The 14,941-nt window shown below is 47.0% G+C and overlaps 1 protein-coding gene across 1 annotated transcript in view; it reads left to right on the forward strand.

The window, feature by feature from the left end:
• The window catches only part of LOC115554158 (ERC protein 2-like), a 163,516-nt gene extending 148,817 nt beyond the window's left edge, over positions 1-14,699 (forward strand). The window contains 1 exon segment of the mRNA XM_030374310.1: positions 13,441-14,699. The gene's annotated coding sequence lies outside the window, so the exon portion shown is untranslated.
• Positions 14,700-14,941: the final 242 nt, after the last annotated feature.

The raw sequence follows: 14,941 nt of genomic DNA on the forward strand, positions 1-14,941 counted from the left end.
GAACCTTGTGGTGAGATTAGGGAGAGCTGTGGGATGAGGGGGGGGGGGGGGGGGGGGGGGGGGCATCTGGCACGGCACAGAGCAGGGCACCTCGTGGAAACTCCCAGTGTTTCCCTAACCCCCTACTGGGCTCGCTCACCACAACGAACTCTGGGAATATCGTCCTACATAGCTATCTAAAGTCTGAATCAAAACACACACACATTTCTCCAGGAGTAGGAGAGACCTTCAAACTGTACGTTTTGCTCCAGTACCGGTGTAAGTGTATGTATTTCTAGAGACCCTCGGCGTTTGAGACATTCAAGGTAATTGTTATCAAGGCAACAATCAGCAATCAATAATCAACTATTCTGCGATATTCAGCAGTCTCTGTTTATACATAAACACACAACTCACTTAATTTCATTGTTTGTGGAACTTCATTGACCATCAACGGGTAGGAAATCTGGATAGGTATTCTATAGTTAGAATATTATGGAAACACATGCTAACTAACCAACATTTTCACCATGTGTACTATGTATTTCCTCGAAAGTAAACCCCCACCGGCAAAAGGTAAATAGTCAATTCGCGTTGGCCCAGCGACAACGCCTTGCCTTGGGGGAAGCGACCACATGGCCAGCGGTATGTACAGTTAGACTAAGCCCAGTGTCCCGTCCTTATCCCCTGCTAATATCCTATTTAGACTGCAGACCTGTGAGTCATCGGAGAAGTACCCACATTGTAACTGCACTCAGGGGAGATACAGGAGGGTCTGGGCCCACTGAAGACGCTGCATAGCGGTGGATGTGTTTGGTGAACTTGATAGCGCTCAGGTCACGGCGACCTGAGAATAGTGGCTGATAAACATCAGCACATGACCTTGCTTGAAATTCTTTCGGCCCTAAGCCGATACTACTCCATGCACCGCCCCGTGCTAAATTGACATCCCCTAAGTTCACGTTCCCCCACACACACACACACACATACACATGCACACACACAAGCACACACACAAGCACACAAATGCACACACCCACACTCACACACACATACACATGCACGAGCAATCACACACACACGCACACATATACACACACTCACACGCACAAAAAACACCCACTCACACACACCCACACCCACACGCATACATTTACTTTCATGCATACACATATGGGATTCTTCTTACCAAGGTTATGAGTTATTGGGAGTCTGCATACATTTCACTAAATCACTTTTCCACGGGTCATTTTTAGTACAGCCTATCAACTTTTATTTATCTGTCCCATCGTGAGCGCACAGCACACTTTCATGTGGCTTGACTAACTTAAACAAAAGGTGATTTGGTGGTTACACAGCATGTTAATATCCAGCAATATGGACTTTCACAAACACAGCGTAGACAGGTTTACATACAGCATCGTCATAAAACAAGGGACGGCGGTGCTAGCAATAGCAACAGCAGAAAAGGCTATGATATGACATACAGCTAACATGCTAAGCGTTGTCAGTGGGGACGTCTCTATCTGCGCTTGTTTAATGAGTACAATGTGTTGCAGCAGTAAATAACATCTGACCTTGTGTTTCACAGTCGAAACTAATGAGGATTATTTATCTCCTCTGTCAGCGCGGAGAGCCAAGCCACTGTCACATTCTACGACGCTTATTTACCGTCTTCTGTATCTCCCGCTAAGTCTCGCTGGCACGCAGGCCCCGCTTGTCGTGTCTCGCAGAACTCCCGGGGTGCGTTCCAAAGTTCTGGATAGTTCCGCCAAAAGGTGCATCCGGTCCGAAGGGGGAAAGGGGGGCGCGTTTCCAAACGGTGGAATCGGTTAAATGTTGCGCACGTTCCGTCTGTTTCACATGATGCGTCGTTTTACGGGGAAGACGGCTATTGTGAATTCAGAGCATGTGTCCTGTTGCCTTCAGGCCCCGAACATAGTTACTCTCGGACCAGAAAGATGGATTCAGTTCATCAGCAGTCTTGTGTAGCTTAACTTCTAGAGCATGACGTAACCCTGTCTGGGATCGGCTCACTGGGGCCACCTATTCCAGGTTTATATTTATAAGCTGACAATGTGATTTGAATAAAAGCATCCACCATATGGCCTTTATTGATTCAAATATTTTCCATACCACAGTTGTCCTGTGTTTGCAGGGTTAGTGTGCTTTCAAGGAAAAGTGTTTCATCCCCGTGTTTCATCGGAGTCGTATCTTCTGTCACCAGACTTTTCCCTTGCGCTTCAACCTAGGCCACCCATCTACACTGCTCTCTCCCCCTCTCTCTCCCTTTCACCCCATTTCACCCCCTCTCTCCCCCTCCTGCCTGCCTCATACACACCCAACCTCTCTGCTCCGAGTTGGATTCCATATCTTAAACCAAAAAAACAGAACCTAGCCCGCCTCCCGCACAGGTCCTTACCTTGAAGTACTTTGCCATAAGAGGCAGGTCATTTTACCCCCACCAACCAAAACATTCCCTAAGAACTCTGCTGCGCCAAATCTCTCTCTCTCTCTCTCTCTCTCTCTCCCTCTCTCTCCCTCTCAATAACCATCCCCCCCCCCCAACCTGAGCCACACTATGTGCCTTCTGGCGATGGCGGACCTCACAGGCTAGCCTTCCCACACACACGCGAAAAAACACACACCTCCCTTCCATCTGAAATAGCACTCATATTGAATTAAGGATTCGGGCTAAGCTAGGAATGCACCGTCATTTAAAACTGGATTAGGCGGCCGGCTGAGGTTTTCTCTTCGCTGTCAGAGTTGTATATATTGCATGAACAGAATCGACGGTGTGTATACACACGTGCAGGTTTTACTGCACTTGGAGAAGCCACGCTAGACCACGGCGGAAGACAGCCGCTGGACATTTCTTTAGCTTTTATTTAAACATAATCTGTTAACTCTCTTCATTCTCTCTCTCTCTCTCTCTCGCTTCCGCTCATTCTCTTACACAATCCATCTATCTCACACTCTCCCTCTATCTATAGCTCTCTTTCACAGAGACTTTACATCTATCTCTCTCTCTGTTTTTCTCTCTCTCCATCCCTCTCTCTCTATCTTTCTCTCTCGCCCTCTCTCCCTCTCTCTCTCTTGCTCTCTCAATGTCTTTCTCTCTCTTGTTCTCTCTCTATCTCTCTCTCTCTCTCTCTCTCTCTCTCTCTCTCTCTCTCTCTCTCTCTCTCTCTCTCTCTCTCTCTCTCTCTCTTGTTCTCTCTCTCTCTCTCTCTCTCTCTCTCTCTCTCTCTCTCTCTCTCTCTCTCTCTCTCTCTCTCTCTCTCTCTCTCTCTCTCTCTCTCTCTCTCTCTCTCTCTCTCCATCACAGCGTGAAAGGGTTAGTGTATGGGGCTGTAATAAAGAGGTGTAGCACCTTCCTGTAACTGTTTTGCGTACAGTGTGGCATAGGCACTATGCCTACTAGTCCGAAGCATGCATGCTATTAGGTAGCCATGCATCAGGGCAGAGCTTATCCTCCTATTGGCTGTGTAGCTCATGTGACTGAGGCCATACACTAGCCTTAGAGTCACTGAGCCAATGGAATGATGAGCTGACTTGTGGCTATAAAGCTGACCGGCACACACGAGCTGGCGCGCACACAGACACAGGCACACAACTCTCCAACCGAGCATGACCACACAAACACACACACACACACACACACACACACACACACACACACAGATGAACACACACACATGGACACAAGTAGGTTGACAAGTAAAAACACTCAGATTTGACTTCGAGGATACATTTAATGCATATAATATATTTAACATTGCTTCATGGTCACAATACCCTGGGAGTAAACATTGTCAACCAGACAGAGGAGCAAACACACCTTCCAGCTGATCGTTGTGATTGCACTGGATCAATATAATGACTATTGGGGCTCCTGAATAGATGTCATGGACACACCTACACAAATATACTTACACACACAGGTATGCACAACTCTTATGCACACACACACACACACACACACACACACACACACACACACACACACACACACACACACACACACACACACACACACACACACACACACACACACAAACACAAACTGGAGGGGAAGCCCTGCCACTAGCTGCTACACTTCAGCCTGTTTTTCTTTAACAGGCGATTGGGATCTTAAGGATCAGATTTATTTGCTTAACTGGTTCAAATGATCCTAAATAGATTTGAGATGAAATGTAAATAATATAGCTGCAGCACTGCCCCCCCCCCCCCCCTCCATCTTTGTGCATCAAACCCAAACCTCACCACCTCCATCTGCTCTATACTAAATAGACCCACGCACAGACACACACTCACAAACACACACACACACTTTCGCACACACACACAAAAAAGAAAATGCCCCCTCTGCAACCTTATTTTGGCGATCTGTCACTATCACCCTGTGTGTGTTTGTGTGTGTGTGTGTGTGTGTGTGTGTGTGTGTGTGTGTGTGTGTGTGTGTGTGTGTGTGTGTGTGTGTGTGTGTGTGTGTGTGTTTGTGTGTGTTGGTGTGTTTTCTCGATTTGAGCAGGAAACACCGGAAACAACAATTTGAAAACAGAGCACAAGATCTATGATTAATGGCTGAAGGAAGGAAACTCCAACTAAGATTAATGGAACGCTGATAGATAGGCAGGTAGAGAGAGAGATGGGGGCTGTAGGTAGCCATGGAGGATGATAAACAGAGAGAGTGAGAGAGAGAGGGAGAGAGAGAGCGAGAGACGGAGAGAGAGAGGGAGAGAGTGAGAGAGGGAGAGAGAGAGAGTGAGAGAGAGTGCTTGGACTGTGAGAAAGATGGCAAATGGCTGGCCATGGATTTTGGCCTCATCTTGAAATGACATCAGGAGAAGGGCCGACGAGGTTTACAATGAAAGCCAGTTTGTAGCATTTAGAAGAGGACAGTAGTACACTAACAAACACAAGAGGAAGGAGAGAAACAGGAGCTTTTTCCATATCAATTGTTGTTTTGCTGCGTTATGTGAGTGCTGTTTTCCTCTTCACATGTATGTGTGTGTGTGTGTGTGTGTGTGTGTGTGTGTGTGTGTGTGTGTGTGTGTGTGTGTGTGTGTGTGTGTGTGTGTGCTTGTGTCTATATATGTGTGTGTGTTAGCAAATTAATGCTCATGAAGCAGAGCAAGAGTGTGCACGTACTCTGCATGTATTTCATTGTGAAGCCCTGCGTCTGGATACCTATGTGCACATGTACAGGGGTCATCAGGTCAAACCTTTAAAAACCCAAACGAGACGCCACCGTGCACCCATTCACCCTCACTTCTACCCAGCTCCCAACCCTCGCCCCTCCCCCCCCCCGCCTCCCCGCCCAACCCCCATGGGAGTGCACCGTAGCAGGGTTAATTTCCCGGCAGAGCCCCTCCCATTCCCCGGCTCCGTTGGCTGTTACCGTGTCACTCCGCGAGGCCTCTTATCGGCACATCGCACTACCCTCAGATTCCCTTTCCAGATGGGTGGTGAGATAGGCCCTTGGCGGCCCGGACCCCTACAGACCCCCAGAGCACTGAGGCCTCTCCCCCAACTCCTACCTGATGGGGCCGCTTTAATGTGGGCTCGAGTTTCACTCGTATCCCGTAGCCCGGCCCGGCCCGGGCCCGGTGTCAGAATGCGGGCACTGTTCAGAAGCCTGTGGGCCCGTTCACTGAAGCCTTTCCTATGGGCCCCGGTGGCTGCATGATAGTTCTAACAAAGCTGCAGGACTTGCCATGTTAGACACCAGTCGTCCATTAAATAGAGCTAGCCCGGCCGGCGACCTGCGACCCTATGCTGTGACAGAGAGCTACTTGACTGAAATGGCTACGTCATTTCAGAAGCTGCTATGAATCATAGATGGAAGAACTGTCAAGTAATTCTCCATTCAGTTTTTAATGTACAGTGCCTTTCCAGGGTGAAAACTTGACAGAAAAGACCATGCTGTTTTTAAGCCGATTAAGCTGCATGATTGAACGCAAGGGTGGTGAAGACTGACTCTTTCTTTGATTTCCCATGCTAGCACTCTGCTCATGGGTTTAATGGCAGGTCAGGGCCCTGCTACATGACCCAGGATCTCTCTTGGCCTGAAACATACCCACACACACACGCAAACATGCACATATGCAAAGCCAAACACACACGCACAAACACACATACACACACACGCACACACACATGCGCGTTGCACAAACACACACACACATTCACAGGCATATCTCCTCCCTAATGCATGCATGCGACAGGGCTCTGAACATCCCGCTCGGTAACATAAACACTTCCACCTGAACTGTGCATAGAAGGAGAGAGAGGCAGAAGAAAAAGTATACAAGAAGAGAGAGAGAGACAGAGAGAGGTAGAGAGAGGCAGAGATTAAGAGCGAGAATGGAATTCTGTGCTGAGAAACTGAGAATAAAGGCCTTAAGGAGTAAATTGGTGGGATTATGCAGGGAGGAACTTCTGAGAGCGAAGACAGACAGGGAAAGGCGGGGGGGGGGGGGGGGGGGGGAGCGGACAAGCTCCGAAATGGAGATATAAAATTCCACACACTTAGTTTTGTTGTCGCTGCTTGAACCTGTAGTTTGAACTTGCACAAACAATAAACTCTTTTGATGAACATACTTTTGTTTTTTTTGCCTCACGGCTACTAAAGTAATGAATGAATATTCAAACATGATCTTGTTCCTTCCACTGCACATGTCATATCCTCAGTGCTGTTTTCTTAAAATATATTGTGTAATGTTTATACATATACTTTAGAGCACACACAAATAAATTAGGTGTATGTATGTGTAAGTGTGTGTATGTATGTGTGTCTTTGTGCGTGCACACCATTGCACGCTAAAGTGTGTGCAAACACGTGCACGCTGTGCATATGCCTTGCTTTCCAAAATATGTCCATACAAAAACTGGCCTGCATACTGAGAGTAGTATGGAGGCTGTTCGAAAACAAAAAGGCAGGACAGCCACCGTATAACAGTGGAGTGAGAAGTGCAGATTCCACCCGTATCAGTTGTACGCTGGCACACCTTGGCCAGGCTCAGCGGACACACCGTCATTCCACTGAGAGCGCTCCATCATTCCTCACAGGATTAGAGAGAGAGAGAGCCAGAGATAAAGTGAGCAAGAGAGAGAGAGAGAGACAGAGAGAGAGAGAAATCAAAGCAGGCAGGGCCGTTGCTCCTATATACCTCTGTGGTTGTCCAAAGTTTTTTTGTTGTTCTGCAATTTAAAAAAAACAATAACATCAACGTTAGGATGGCTACGATTATCTTCCCCTCGCTCTGAGTATGCGTGCCCGACTGCCCGTCTGTCATGCGGCAAGTCCCGTTCACTCCGAGCCAGATGTTAACTTAGCCCAGGAACAGGAGAACAACTACTAAGAACAGAACCATGCAGAACCAGATGGGAGGAGGAGGAGAACAGAAAAAAAATGCGGATCAGTCAGTTGTGAGGGAGAAGAAAGCGAGGAAATGAATGGCACATGCATGTGAACTGTATACACACAGGGACACTGATTCATTCAGGGACACACACCATTCTTCTTCACGGGAGCAAAATTAGTTTTGATGCGGACGACCACTTCTCTTTCTCGTTCAACTCCACCTAGTGGCGTGTGTGCTGAACAGAGAGGCTGTTTGCCGGGGCAAATAAAACAGTGAGTCCAGGTACGCTCTTGCGACTCGCGCTCTTGTGTCTCTCTGCGTGATGAGACGATCAGAGAAACAGTCCAGAGTCCTTCTGCAGCTCTTCTCTGGCTGCTCCTCCACTGCAGAGGGCGAGGCGTGCTGCCTGGTACAGTGAGCAGGTCGGAGCCACGGGGCGACCCCGTTGGTGCCCGGTGGTGACCAGCTCTCCTCAGTACCCCCCCCCCAAGCAGCCGTGGGGCTCGCTCACAGACGCCTGCTCCCACCGTGTGTTTGCTCAGATGAAGGAAATTATGTAATTAGCCGTGGAGAGATTGTTTTTCTTTCACCCCCCCCCTCCTCCCCTCACCTCCTCCCCTCCTCTCCACCTCACCGGTGTTCCTTCTTTCTGTCTTTCTTCCCATGGCACTCTACTTCTTTTCTCACTTCTCACCCATCCTTTAACTCGCTCACTTTCCCTCTCTTTCTCTCGCCCCCTCATTGTTCCAATCCCCCACACATGCCACACCTAACCAAGCACCGCCTCCCTCGTGGATACGGCAGGAAGCAACCGTGGTGCAAAAACAAGGACTTCCTTGCTCACATCCAAATCCCTGCATGGTTCAAACGCTGCCGCCGCCGCCGCCGCTGTGCCGGACATCAAAGGGGAGAGGGTGGGTGGGTTGTAAAGGTGTACGGGGCAGTGGAAACCGAGCCCTGCGATGGAGTGGGAGGCGTAGCGGGCGGGGGGCCGGGTGTGGAGCGATGGCGGGGGGGGACATCAGGCTGTGTGTTTGGAGGTTGGTTCAGGGGTCCGGGCAGCATCGGGGCCGGGGGGAGGAGGAGGGGGAGGGGGGGGGGGAGAGAAACTGGCATTTTGCTCTCTAATTCCAGCCGGCCTGGAGGCCCGGAGCGTAAGAAGGGCCTCACTGTTGCTCAGTGGATCAACCAGGTATTGCTTACATAAAAAGCAAGTGAAAACAGCTGTATGGATAATTAGCTTGATTCTCCATTACATGCCATGAGGGCCAATAACTAAAAAATGGAGTTTTGTTTGGGTTAGACCTGCAGCCCAAACCAGGAGGAAGTTGTAAAAGTTGGGCGGGGAAAAAGGAACGGAAGAGAAGGGGGTGGAGAGGAGAGGTCAAGAAAAGAGAGAGTAAGCTCTTGAAGCAATTGTTGTAGACGAGATGTTCTCTGTTCCTGGGAAAGCCTGATGGAGACCACATTGAGCTGTCTGTTTTAGAAAAGGGCATAGTTTCAAAGTGAGTTCATATTGCCAGGGGGCACAAATCTGTAGGGCACTTAGTGTGTGTGTGTGTGTGTGTGTGTGTGTGTGTGTGTGTGTGTGTGTGTGTGTGTGTGTGTGTGTGTGTGTGTGTGTGTTTGTGTTTGTGTTTGCCCTACAAAAGCTGAGGAAATGGATGATGAAAGCTGATGAAATTCACAAAGCGTTTTGGAAGTTGTGTGAAGTCGCAGTGATTCTCTCTCCCTGGGAGGGCTGACTTTGACCTTTAATTAATTTCCTTTCAAAGAACAATAAAAGGATACTACGATGAATTGTGGTAACCGTAAACCACACGGCTGCATTGGTGCTGAAGTCAATATCGCACCATGTAGATCATCTACCTGTTTAATGGCCTGAAGCACCGGCTGTGTGTCAGCACTTTGGAACGGGATCAAGATAAAGTCTGGGATGAATAAAGAGTGCAGTGTTTTTATAATCTGTTGCTCAATAAGATCCAGCCCTTTGTGTTCCCATCCCAACCCCGACACCCTGCCCTCATCAAGACCTGGTGCAGACTGGCTAGGCAGACGTAGCATAGCCTAGCATAGCATTGCATAGCCTAGCCTAGCAGTGCCGCTCTGGCTAGCTTGCAGAACGAGAATCACAAGAGTTACGAGAGGGAGGAGAAGGGAAGGTCTAGCATAGGTGGTCCACTCAGACACTTTGCTGATCTTTCTGCTCTTTTTTCTATATTTTCCCTTTGCGAGAGGTTTACATTAGTACCACTTAGACACAAGGGGAGCGTGGTAAGGGCACACCGCACGACTCACGGCCTTGATATCTAATTCCCCAGATGGACGGATGAACACACTCATTGATAGACGAGTAGTGCAGCACACATGACCGTAGGGCCGAATCAACCCTTTTTTCACTATCTTTGTTCACAAACAAACACATTTTGCTGTCATCAATCCGTTTTACCGGGATCAGATTAGCATTGTATGAATACGACTGTTAAAGAGCATTTGCAAAAGACGAGCGTCATTGAATTGGACGAACGACCCATTAGATGCATAGGTTAGGTGTAGTAATATCAGTTTTTACCTCCAAAACAGCAAGTGCTCCTTCAACAGAGGTCGCAGAGGCAGCATTTGACAAGGCAATCTGTTCCCTGTCTGTGGTGGCAGCCGTAAAGCAGTATTAATGTGGGAAAGGTTTCACCTTCCCGGAGTCCGCCATCAAGCAGGCCGAGAGCGGAGGAGTGGGACAGCAGGATGATGGGTGCAGGGGAGGGGAGACAGGACTCACTGAGGACTGTGGTGGTGTTGGTGGGGGTGGCGGTGGCGATGGCGATGGTGGTGGCTGTGGTGGTAGATAGCGGTGGTATCAGGATAAGATAGGGGCCTTTGAGGTCACATGGCGTTCAAAAAATAGAAAGATGAGTGTAAACTTAATCATCTGTTGTTTTAATGCGTACGAACACGTTAGGATCATAGTTACACATCCAAAACATATGTCGGAGCAGAATAACAATAACTTTGAATTTAGGGAAGAAGGGCATTTGCTGGGAGAGAGTTTCCATTAGAAACGGCTGTCATAAATATAGCATGTTGTCCACGTTGAGAGGGGGAATGTGTGTTGCGTGGGAGCGGGTGTCGAACGTTAACGCTCCAGCTTTATTGGTGCTTATCCTTCTGAGGATTGCAGAATACTTCAGACTGTAAGAGGCTGACTTTACCACACGTACTACCAACGCTTTCCATATAGCCCCTTACAATACCATGGCTTCACTATTTGCTTGTATGGATACTCAGTAGGTCTCAGTAGCAACGTATGTCATCTTTCAAGGGGGCCAAATGCTTCATCCCCTCTCGGAATATTCCATAAATCTCATCATGAGATGTAGTTACTTTGTTCATTTACCATTCTTTGGAGACATTCTCTGAACATGCTAGTAGTATGTATAGTGGTATGGTGGATATATTTTATCCACCATACCACTTTATATATTCCTTTTTAAAAATTGTGAATGGACGTCACATGACATGTATCGTATATATATATATTGAGATTATCAATTCTTTACGCCAGTATGACTGATTAATGTACCTTGCGGGACACGCACATGAAACGAAAGATAATGTCCTGTCATGTCCGCCGTACCTTTGACAAGCCTGATGATTGATGCGTTTACATTTATAGTACGCTGCATTACATTTCCATTACGTCATTTAACGGTGTATGTGTCATTAATTTAATAGCCTGCACAGCTATAAAACAGTATATGAATGCTGTTCTATACGCAACCTTAATACGCTGTTCCATTATACAACAGCTGTACCTTGTTGTACATAAACGTAAATGAAAGAATTAAAACATTAAAAATACAATTTTAACACCCTGTCACAACAAGTTGACAGTTTAAATAATCACGGGCCTTTAAGCATATACACGTACATGACGCACTTCCTCCCTAGCAACATAACTAAAATAACGAAGGTACACTGCGAAGAAATTCCATGATACTAAGTCGTTCCATTTCTGGAAGGTTTCCGTTACAATTCTTTTTCCTTTTCTTTTTTCCTACTCAACAGTGTCTGTAGATTAGAAATGGTAAGACCCTGCGTCTCCCAAACTGGGCAGTTATTTCTCTGCTACCCTGCGAACAATGGGGACACTTGTCACATTCTGCAAGTGATGGCGGTGCTGTTTCAAGCAACATCATGTTTAAGGATATAGCATGGAATGAAAATAGCCCTTTATCTCAAATCCGCTGGATACTGGATGTCGGTCCACCATTTTGTTACCCCTTTGTCAGTTGAATCTATTATGGTATATGTTTAGGAGGTTCGATCAAATTTGGCATTGTCCAACTGTCACAAGGGATCTTGAAGAATATAGAAGAATGTAACGCACTTGTATTGACATTATTTCTCAATATAACTTTGCCTGAAGACAGACCTCTAAATACAGTACATATTTTATTAGCTATTTCTTTGAAGAATGCCACAAAATGCCACGCGCAATTTATCAGCTCTACTTCACAGCGTACATCCAGGTTTCATACTGCATGAACATCACTGGACTTTATTAAATGAAAAGTAATAACATCTTTGAAAACGACAATACTCCAAGGAATTCAAGAATCCTGGTTCTACTAGACATTTCTAAGAAGGATGATGCTTTCTGCAGTGTGTGTGTGTGTGTGTGTGTGTGTGTGTGTGTGTGTGTGTGTGTGTGTGTGTGTGTGTGTGTGTGTGTGTGTGTGTGTGTGTGTGTGTGTGCGTATGCGTGTGTGTGTGTGTGTGGTGAATGCCTCTGTTGTCTAGAGGTACTAAGGTGTTGACAGAAAAGAAAGAGGAGTGGTCTTCTTGCAGGATCGAGGGGCAGGATTTGCTCTCCATTATGCTCGGCCCCGGGGCCCTATTTGTTGATTCTCTGGCCCCAGAATCATCAATTAAAGTACGGACAGCAGCAAAGAAATCTGAGAACGAGGCCCAACACACAAGCTCACGTTTACCCACACAACCCTGCATATGTGGACCCTAATGCGCTTATGCACACACACACCCACATGCAAACACACATGCATGCAGACATACACGCACACACATCATGCACATACGCACAGACGTGCATATACGCACACACACACACACACACACACACACATTGTTGCATTACAAATGATGGCACTTGCGGTAATTGCTCTGGCTGTTTATTTACTCCTGATATAATGGATGATCCTCTTCAGCCTTGTATCCAATCAGAGTGAGATGGGGAAAATGGGACCAGCCCCTCAGTCCTGCCCATATTCCATGAGCCTTTTCGCTCTCACTATCAACATACACTTCCTTACATCGAAAACAATACCCTCTACTCCCACTGATGGTTCTCCTGGGTTATAAAAAATACACTTAACGCCGCCTATAAACCCATCAGAATGTTTCTACGTCCTCCTCTTGCATGCCCCCCCCCCCCCCCCCCCCCCCCCCCCCCCCCCCCCCCACCCCCCCCCCCCCCCCCGACCAACAGATGCACAGGGTTTAGTCCCCCCTCCCCCCCTCCTCCCGTCCATACCCTGAGTGACTGATGATATCATCTTCAGTGATTGGTAGGCTATTTTGAGCGCTGTTTGCTCAGCCAATGAGGCGCCACCGTCCCGCTGGACATACATCATTGTGTTTTTTTGTCTTTTTGTCCAAGCCACCCCTTAGAAAAGGTTGTATGGCGGTTGCTGTCTGCCCCGGCAGCCTGCATAACAGACACATTCCGCCACAGTTTGTTATAAATGAGCACTTGATGTTTGGACTGGTGCCAAGTGCGTTTAAAGCATTCTTAAGGAGCTCTGGACAATTGCCAGACAGCTACAGGGACAAAATGGTCAAGTTTTTAACTCTGAAAAACAGAAACATCCAACCAGAGACAGAGTATTAGTGTCTGTGTATTTTAATATTTAGCATACGTTCTCGTCCTCGGAATCAGAGGCAAACACATGTTTACGATACAGCCTACCGCAGCATATGCAAGGATGGAACCATTTTGTATCTGTGGGACGGTTGTTGTTGTTGTTTAGCTTGTTTTTATCTTTACCCTAATGTTGTTCTCTTTTTCCCTCCACAGTCCCTTGCCGAGCCATGCCAAGAGCCTCAAGACATCACTCACCACCCCTACACCCCCCCCCCCCCCCTCACTAGCATACACACTAAACAATACCTAGACACACACAAATACAAACGCACACACACAATCACTTCCCCACGGCATTGGGGAGGAAAATTATAGAATTCAGTTGACCATCGCTCAACAGGTCACAGAGAAGCATCACGGTTGGAGAACTACAACCCTTCTGCATTTAGAACATCTCCGGTTTACCTCCTTGCTCCTTTCACTCAAACGATCCTGGGAATGACCCGCCATCTTGGAACTACAGTGTACTGGTGTTGCCTTTATTCCCCCCACACAGGACACACAGGAACCTTCACGGTGCAACGTGCCAAAGGAACCACCTCTGGGTCTAGCACAAATAAGGGAACACATTAAGACTTAAGATGTGACTTTCGTTTTCATTGACTTGTCCGGTTGACTGTCTCCAGCCCGACAAAAATGAAATATGATAACCAGGGGGTCTGTGTTGAGATGAATGATGCCCTGTCGGGTCATCTGACACCTGCCCTCGACTCATAACCTGAAACATAACCTTGGAGATGGGACAACACTACTTTAATTTATGGTTCCCTCTGTTTTTCTCTTAATTTTTTGTTGAATCAACCATTATATTGTTCTGTTCCGTTTCTGTTTTCTATATCCAACAGAGTTTGGGTGCCAGACTTTTAGTGTGTGTGTGTGTGTGTGTGTGTGTGCTGTGTGTGTGTGTGTGTGTGTGTGTGTGTGTGTGTGTGTGTGTGTGTGTGTGTGGTGTGTGTGTGTGTGTGTGTGTGTGTTTGTGTGTCAAATGTTGATATTTTATCTTTTATTTATTGGTTTAGCGACCAATTGGCTATCCTTTAAATTAAGTGACTTTCATTTAAAGGCACTGTACTGCCTATTTTTTGTATTGTACTGATGATGTCATGATGATGTCATGATGATATACTGTACAATAGTTCTGTGTTATAATTTAACTATATCCAATTCCCCTTAACTGTACACTTTCTGTAAATAAGTGTGAGTAGGTGTTTGTGTGTGTGTGTGTGTGTGTGGTGTGTGTGTGTGTGTGTGTGTGTGTGTGTGTGTGTGTGTGTGTGTGTGTGTGTGTGTGTGTGTGTGTGTGTGTGTGTGTGACAAGGGGTGGGATCACAATACTAATGTGATTGTTCTAGTGTTTTTGACGTGGTCAGCTGTACGTGTTGTTTTAAATAAAGAAGACATTTTCTCAAGGACTGGACCATTTGCTTTCTCAGAGAGACATCTGAGCGTTGACATTTCCAACGGTAACGCACTGTGCAACAATGGGTATTTTCATAAGATTATAGTTTCACCGCCACTAATGGCCACCTCAACAATGGCCTCTTGGGTTGCCCAAGTAAGATTTCTTTCCACTTTTCATGGTCTACCAATTCTTCTCTCTCTCTCCCTCTCTCTTTCTCCCTCTCTCGCCCTCTCATAAACTCAGCCAGATGTT

The sequence above is a fragment of the Gadus morhua genome, chromosome 1, assembly GCF_902167405.1.
Source record: "Gadus morhua chromosome 1, gadMor3.0, whole genome shotgun sequence".
NCBI lineage: Eukaryota > Metazoa > Chordata > Actinopteri > Gadiformes > Gadidae > Gadus > Gadus morhua.